The sequence below is a fragment of the Octodon degus genome, unplaced genomic scaffold (assembly GCF_000260255.1).
Source record: "Octodon degus isolate 3935 unplaced genomic scaffold, OctDeg1.0 scaffold00005, whole genome shotgun sequence".
NCBI classification, from domain to species: Eukaryota; Metazoa; Chordata; class Mammalia; order Rodentia; family Octodontidae; genus Octodon; species Octodon degus.
The window spans coordinates 17,142,035-17,150,222 of NW_004524581.1; the positions used below are offsets into that span (position 1 = coordinate 17,142,035).

The following is an 8,188-nucleotide window of genomic DNA, read 5'->3' on the forward strand; positions in this document are numbered from 1 at the left end:
TCGGTTAGCCCCATCCTTGAAGGCTCCACACCTGGTGCTTAGCCCCATCTTGAAGCTTAATCTTTCGGCTTGTCTCTGGTTCTAAAGAATTAAGTATCACTGAAGTGATTTCTGGCCGGGTGACGTGGAAAGAACGCTTTAGCAAGTCATTCGCTGGTGACAGCTTTCTCGAAGTTTGGAAAACTTAGCTCTAGCCAATATAAGCTTGAGAAACGTCCACGTACCCCATGGTATGTGAAAGTGGTAACTGTCGGGTAATCCAGAAGGCAGTGCGGTTTTCTCGTGAGGTCTTTGAGGCTTTTCAAGAAGCGTACTGTACCAGATGCATTAAAAGCGTGAAGTAGCGTATTAGTGAGTGTGGCGTTTCTGTGTCACATTTGCACAGGATTTAGAACCAGGGTTCTGAGAATAATTGGGATTTTCAATTGGATTTTTATCCCTAGCGAAGGAAACTGGCAGTCTGGAGACATTTTGATAGCGCAGCGAAGTTAGTGTGTGGTGGTTGGGGACCAGGCATTACATAGTCTGAGACAGCCCCTGGCTCCCTGAGAATTACCCAGATTAAAATACCAGTAGCGCGGAGGTGGGAAACACTGCCGTGGAGGGATACCTGTAATTTAGAAGGGGAAGTAAAATCTAGAGATGGACAGAAATGGAGTACAATTTCTTGGTGCCGTAGTGAGCATGTTCTGGGAGCTTGGTACTGATGCAGTATTGGGTGGAGATGGAAATTTGCCTCATTTTCATTGGAACCTTCCTATTTATGGCTTGTGGCTTTTGAATGTCTCAAAAACTGATTGGGATGTGGTGGTACATGTCTATAGTTCTGGCCTGCAGGGACCCTAGGCAGGAGGATCCCTAAAAGTTCTAGGGCAGCCTGGGCTATATAGCTTAAATATTCCTGAATTCCAATTATTGAACCACAAGGCTGTTGGCTGTTAAATTAGTACAGTTGTAGATAGTGGAAAATCACAGCAGCTTCACGAAAAGCTTGAGTTTTTTTTTTTTTTTTTTTTTTCAAAATTTTATTGATAAACAGATAGCAATGAGACAGTTTCAAATCAAATCGGTATTACAGTTTCAATAACTAATACTAGCTTGAGTTATTTTATTAACTAATGTGTTAATGTTTGCAGAATGACACAGTAACTATCCGAACCCGGAAATTCATGACCAACCGGCTTCTTCAAAGGAAACAAATGGTGAGGAAGGGTACACAAGGCTTTGCTTCATTTGTTCTTTGTATTTCATTATAACTAACGCTGAACTTGGTGTCATTTCTTAGGTCATTGATGTCCTTCACCCTGGGAAAGCAACAGTACCTAAGACAGAAATTCGGGAAAAACTCGCCAAGATGTACAAGACCACACCAGATGTCATTTTTGTGTTTGGATTCAGAACCCATTTTGGTGGTGGCAAGACGACTGGCTTTGGCATGATTTATGACTCCCTGGATTATGCGAAGAAAAATGAGCCCAAACACAGACTTGCAAGAGTAGGTGCCTTCGGTTGGGTCTGCAGCGATGGCAGACTTGGTTTCAGTGCCTTTGTGACCTGGCTGTAGTAGCATAGACACGGTTATGTAGCGTGCAGATGCCGGATGCCCAGTGGGTTGGGATGATCTTCGTGCACAGCATGGAGGCTCAGGTTTCGAGAGTGGAATTTTGAGTGGAGGGCAGATAAAATGAAGCTTAGGAGCTGGGCCGGGGGAGCAAGCAGCGGGCTGGGGTAGGAACTGCGGCCTGGCCCCAGGTTCTCAGGCCTGTGGACACAGCAGTGAACTTGGGCTTGGTCCCCACTGGTAGGTAGCCAGCTTTTGGCTGTGCGCCAAGCCCCAGGCCCCACGGAGCGGGCCAACTCCCTAGCTTAGAGCCTAATGGAAGGTGTCCCCTTGGATGTGTCTTTCACCTGTCCCCTTGTCCCCCACACCCTTGCTGCTAGTCATCCTGTACAGCATTTGTAAGGGAAGTAAGAGATGTGGGTACCTCACTGGTGGCAGTTGGGGGTCTGGGAAGGCCTGGCAGAGCTGCAACTAGAGGATGAGGTCCCTGTCCAGGGTGGGGCTCAGCGGGGCAGCAAGAGCTGCGAATGCAGGAGTGGACCGTGGAAGCCCAGCGCCGCGGCACATGCCACAGACTGAGGTTGAGGGTTGCAAGTTTGAGGCCAGTCTGGGCTACAAAACAAAGTAGACGGTGAAGATGAATAGGAACGTAGAGAGGCTAGAGCTCTTGGTAAATAATGGCTTCGCTGACCCAATGGGGATGTTGAAATGGGGAGAGGCCTCCAGAGTAAAGCCAGGTGGGAGGTGCTTTTGTTTTTGGTATTTGGGCCCAAAAACAAAAACACCAAAAAGAGCCACACTCAAAAGCTTTTTTTTCTTCGTTATTATTTCTTTGGCAGAGCCAGGGCTCTTTTTGTTTTCCATGCAACACATTCTAGCTAAGTTTCTGAGTTTCACAGGCTGGGCTTGACCTAATCCTGCCACAGCCTGCCAGAGTGCTCTGAGTACAGATGGAGGGGGTGTCTTGGTAGTTGAGAAAGAGTCTCGTTGGCCTTCCACAACCCCCGATGTAGCCAGTTCCCATCAGAGTTGTGAGTAATGATGCTTTGTTGGCCACCAATACTGAGATGGACTTTTGTCTCTTGCAGCACGGCCTGTATGAGAAGAAAAAGACCTCAAGAAAGCAGCGGAAGGAACGCAAGAACAGAATGAAGAAAGTCAGGGGCACCGCAAAGGCTAACGTTGGTGCTGGCAAAAAGGTACAGGTCGCAGGCGGTGCAGGCGGGTCTTTAGTTTCTGGAGAGGAGCTGTTGTGTTTCTTAATAACCTTTCTTGATGTTTCTTCTTTTCCTCCTCTTCTGGATTACAGAAGGTAACATGCTTGGAGACACCACCTAGCGCATAGTGTCCTGACACCCCGTAGAGTAGCTTGCCACCCCGTCCGCGCGTAGATCAGCCGGCACGGGCCACACTGGTTCAGGGAGCGCAGTGTGCCTCCAGGGCCACACCAGAAGGCTTTTAACTCCTGATTGGCAGGGCATCGGGAACAGACTTCCTTCCCTGGGGCTGCTTATTTTTTGGAATGAACTCTGGTTTCCAAAGTGTGGGACCAGTGTGGCCCGTGCTGTCCTGGCACGCTGGAGAGGCACCCTGGGCCTCAGGCTGCTTCTCCAGGGAGCCCAGACCCAGTGATTTTGACAATAGCAGCTTTTGTATCTGCTTTGCTAGTTAGTTATAAATAGTTGGGTGAAATTAAGGTGTTGGTTTGTGAAATCAAATAATCGAGTGTTCTGTGAACTTTTTTTTTTTTTGCCGTTTCCCTCTACTGTCTTGGATTACTGTTCGTCAGAAATGAAGTGGCAGGTACTGAGATCGTAGCACGGTGTGGGGTGCAGCGCCTTCACTGAGATTGCTTTGACGCTTTTGCATGTGGGCTTGGAGGAGTGTCACACACTGTTGTAAGATCACACAGCAGTGCCAGGGCCGAGTTGTGAGTGCATTGTGAGCCAGGCGCACATTCACGAGTGGCGTTTGGAAGTTAAAACGTGCATGTTGAGTGGTGAGGTGACTCACGGGGAGCAGGTGGGTACCCAGCCCTTGGCCCTTTCCACATCCCTGGGAAACACCGAGCCCAGAGTCCCATCCTTTGGAGACACGTTGTTAACTCCTGGGGAGGGCTCTTGCCTGCACAGCATGCTCCCCCCGAAGCTGCGGCGCCAGTGGGATTGGGGCAGCTCTGGTAAGAGCCAGGCTGCAGATTTCTGGTGGCAGCGTCAGAGCTGGTGCTTCGCATTTCCATTTCTTCTAGTGTGCACCACCTCCCCCTTCCTGTACTTGGAATTCGGCGCAGGGCCTCATACAGGCTAGGCAGGTGTTCTGCCATGAAGCCGCATCTCCTGCCACTCTGCATTTTGGTAGACATTTTTTTGTTACCAGGGTATTACATCAGAGCCCTCGGTAATGCTTTCTCCACAAGCACGTGCTCAGAGCAGTCTGTTCCAGATACGTATGTGTTCATATGTAAGAAACCGTATGTAATCCATATGCCACATTGTGGTATATTTGGACAGTTGTGATTTCATTGTGGAGTTCAGAACAGCTGGAACAAACATCCGCTGTCACGTTTTGCACATGGGGACAGCCTCCATTTGTAACTTGTGAGGTGCACTGAGCATGTGTAGGGTTTGAAGTAGCAAGGCTGCTGCCTCTGGCTGGGTTTTCTGACTCCTGCCCGGCAAGGTAGGTGCCCCTGCTTGCCCAGGACCAAGCCCGACGCTTCCACCTCATGGGGCTGCTGGTGACACCCTGAGGGTTACGCCTCCTGGCAGGTAGCACAAAGGCAGTTGGATTTCCTTAACTCCTGATTCTTTTCCACTCAGCCTTGGAGTCCCATGATGTAAGGCTCAGCTTTGAGCCCCTCATGAGGAGAGGCTCCCTGTGGGAAGCTGAGCTGCTGCTCTTTCTGCCTCAGCCTGCTTTAGTGATTTCAGGAGCGATATATTTTGTTTTTTGTTTTTGGAACCAGGGTCTTGCCGTGTAGTTCAGGCTGGCCTTGAGCTTACTCTAACCCGGGCTGTGCCTTCGAGTGCTGAGATTACGGAGCGTACCACCATGCCTGGCCAGTACTCCTTTTGGTTAAGCTTGGAGGTTTTCTTTGTGCTTTTTTGAGATCGTCTAGGCTGGGCTTGAAGTCACAGCTATCATTTTACCTCAGCCTCCTGAGCAGTAGGATTACAGGCGTGCACTACCCTGCCCAACAAGTTCAGCTTACTTATGTTGGTAACGGTTCCCTCGTGGGTGTGATGGAGTTGTTTTAAAGCCTGAGTAACGTCATATGAGTAGAAGCCGTCCCATTCTTACTGCAGTTACATTCTGCCTCTTGTTTTCACTACTGATTTGTATTCCTTTTGTGTTGTGAGTGCTGACTTTTAAAAGTATTAAACTGAGGCAGGGTTTTAAAAGGGTTGCCTGACCCTTTTGGAGCTATCCTGGGGCTGGCATAAATTTGAGCACGAGTCTGGGTGTCTCCAGCCATGGATATTGCCCGGGCCTGGTGGTCAAGTCTGAGCTGGGCACCTCACGGGCACATCATGCCGCCTCATTTAACAGCACAATACAGCAAGGGGCGCTCAGAACCGGCCGGGGTGAGATCAGAGACTGTCTGAGGAGCGTTGTGGGTACAGTTAAGAGGCGCAGAGCCATCGCAGGACGGTGTCTGATTGCATGCACTTAGCTGAAGTTATTTTGCTCTTTGGGAGGGGACAATTAACAAACTGTTTCTTTTCCTCTTTCCCTTCCCTGCCACTGATTCAGTGAGCTGGAGATTGGAGAACAGGTATAGTTCTAATTCTTAATGTAGATAAGTGGATCCCCTGGTTTGCTGATACTGTAAACAGTCACGAGATGCACGTTTGTGTATAGATGTGCAGATGCTCTCAGTTGTACCTCTTAAAATACTAACACTGTCATGACGTTTTAGTTTTGTGATTTTTTTAAAACTTGAACTCACAGCTGTCATCTTATCTCAGCCTTAGCAATGTTTAAAACTTAGCAATGTTTATTTTTTTAATCCCTAACTGTTGTTGTGATGCTTATGTTGTCTCACAGATGTAAGTAGGTCACTAATGTCTGTTCTGCATGAATGTTAAATTTTGGGATTTTTTGAAGACTGTAAAGTTCAAGGCAGTTGCTGACTAACGTTCTTTCTCTTGCCTCACAGCCGAAGGAGTAGATTCTGCAGTGCGTGTCTGCAGTGACTGCGACTTTGTTCACGAGAGGATTTAATAAACTGTAAAACCTTCCCTGTGTCTGACTGTTTGAAGTCTGTCGGTGCATCCCACGCGTGGGTTTCCACTGCTGCCTGTTCCCAGAGAGCTCGGGCTGGGGTGACATCTTTGCAGCTCGAGGATGACCTAGAGCCCCCACTGTGGTTATCACCTCAGCTCTCAGGGCTTTGGTGGGCGATACTCACTAGATCACGTCTTCGTTCACCCTGGAGAGAACAAGATCTATCATCTGTGTTGCAAGTTTGCATTTATGGGAGTGTTTTGCGAGGGGTGAATTGGAGGGCCACTGTGGTCTAAAGAGTATGTGTCACTGTGCTTGGCTGGTGGGTGAGTCGTCTACCCCTTGTGACTTAAACAGGGTCATGTGCTTTTTTTCACGTAGGGTCCCAGGATGGCCAAGAGGTCTCTGGGTGACGGCCTGAGCTGCCCCTCACTGCAGGGTGAGGGGTGCTGCAGGGAACCAGTGGGCAGGGAGCTCTGGTGCTGGGCTTGGGGGAAGAGGCCTTGATTGGCTCGCTGCGGGACTTGGATGTCGTTTTCCTTGACATCCAGAATAAGCTTGCATCTTGGACCCATGCGGGGGAGCCAAATGTACAAATACAAATGCCATTAAGAACCATGTCTGGTCATCTCAGGAAGCAGTGGACAATGGGAAGACCTGGTTGGTTAGGAAGGAAGCACCCAGGAGAAGGCAAGTGCCACTGGAGCGGGAAGGATGTGTCGTGGAGGGCAGGGGAGAAGCAGCAGGTGTGGAATAGCTTTGCTTACTGGAGAGCTGGTTTAGGGGCTCTTCCTGAATCGTGTGTCCTGGGCTCTGTGCTCTTGCTTGGGGATCTGTTCCCTTGGCAGGACCAGGATGTGGGAGTCGGGTCTTCAGTGCACCTTCCTCTGAGCTAGGGTGCAGCAGGCAGGGTGCTGTTGGGGCAGACCCTCAGCAGGCTGGAGCAGCGGCGGGAGGGGTTTTCAATGGTCTCTGCTGGGTGACGATTAGGGACCTGGTGGAGCCCTGTGGAGCAGAGGTGGTCTCAGGCCGGCAAGCAGGGGGCTTCTTTGAGGCTGTGCAGGGAGGGTGGCCCCCATGCACTGCACTCTGGAGAATGTCCAACTCGGCTGCTTTTTGCAGACAAACTGCTCAGAGTGAGGTAGCAGAAGCCGGTGTGGCTGGCTGTGAGCAATTTGGATGTGGATGGCGTTTGGAAATGTAGCGTATTTCCCTTTCGGGCCTGCTTTTCCAGCCTCTTGAAGTAGCAGGCCCATCTGCCGCGGTGGCTGCAGGGTTGAGGCGTCTGTCCCTCGGCCGGTGTGTGATCAGCCACCGTACCTATGCTGCTGCCGCCGCCGCCAGCCTGCCTGCAGTGCCCTCTGGATGGCTGCCAAGTCGAGTACTTTTTGGAAGTCACTTGGTCCTTGGTAGGGCTTAGCTGCTCTTTAAATCTGCGCTTCCAGAGTATCTGCTCTACCACGCCAGGTCAGGCTGCTTTGCAGGCTCAAAGGATGTAATGTCCGAGTGGTGTGGGAGCAAGTGTGCCACACAGCTGTGGCGAGGAGCAAGAGCTTTTACACTGGACAGTGGAGCTGTTGAACCTGGGTGTCCTTGGAGCTAAAGCTCTGCGCCGGCCCTGACACGTGCAGTGCAGCCGGCAGGCTGCAGGCGAGCACGGGCAAGAGCTCAAAGGTGGGAGCGCGTCCCTTCCCTCTTGAGGGCGGGCTGGAAGCTGTGGCCTAAAGCAGGTGAGCAGGGTTTGTGGCGTTGGTGCTGGGGATTGAATGCAGGGCTTGGCCCATGGCTGCGCAAGCGCTGTGCTGCCCAGCTTTGCAGAGGTAAGAAGCTAGTGAAGGGGCAGTGTGCACTGCCTTCATGAGTATGTCAGTGGCTGCTTCTGGTTGTCCTCACACCAGTATCTGTGCATGTTTGCAACTGCCTGTGCCTAAAAATAGGCAACTTTTCTTTCTCCGTTGCTTCCTGCCCTGGCAAGTGGTTTGTTTGGGGCTGTCTTTAAAGACCCCACCTCTGGTCATGGAGCTGAGGCAGCACCTGTTCTAAACTGCAGGAACAGTGATCTCTAACCAGTGTGGTACCAACAGAGGTCTTCCCAGCCCACGCTGGAGAGGTGTAGACGGCTGCGCTACTCCAGTGCGGTTGCGTTGGCGTCCGCTTTGTTGCGCACCCGCTTGTTTGCTCACTCACTGAGCACCTGCTTCCTGGTGGACACAAAAGCACGTGAGGCTCGTCAGTTGTCCGCGTGCTGTGTGCTCGGTAAGATGCCTTTGCTCTGGGGATGCTGAGCAAGAGTTAGGCAGCTGACGGAATTCCCCACATACAGGTTGCTGTGTGCGGTGGCTTGACAACTCTTGATCAGCTTGTGATGCCCAGCTGAGGTGAGGTAGTGTGGGCTGGGTG

At 50.9% G+C, this 8,188-nt stretch overlaps 1 long non-coding RNA gene across 1 annotated transcript; it reads left to right on the forward strand.

Moving 5' to 3' along the window:
• Positions 1 to 2,733: 2,733 nt before the first annotated feature.
• Positions 2,734 to 5,779, forward strand: LOC111817617. Its single transcript, XR_002821768.1, has 4 exons — positions 2,734 to 2,760; positions 2,871 to 2,873; positions 5,315 to 5,336; positions 5,721 to 5,779. It is a non-coding gene; the product is annotated as an uncharacterized LOC111817617 (long non-coding RNA).
• The last annotated feature ends 2,409 nt before the right edge of the window (positions 5,780 to 8,188 follow it).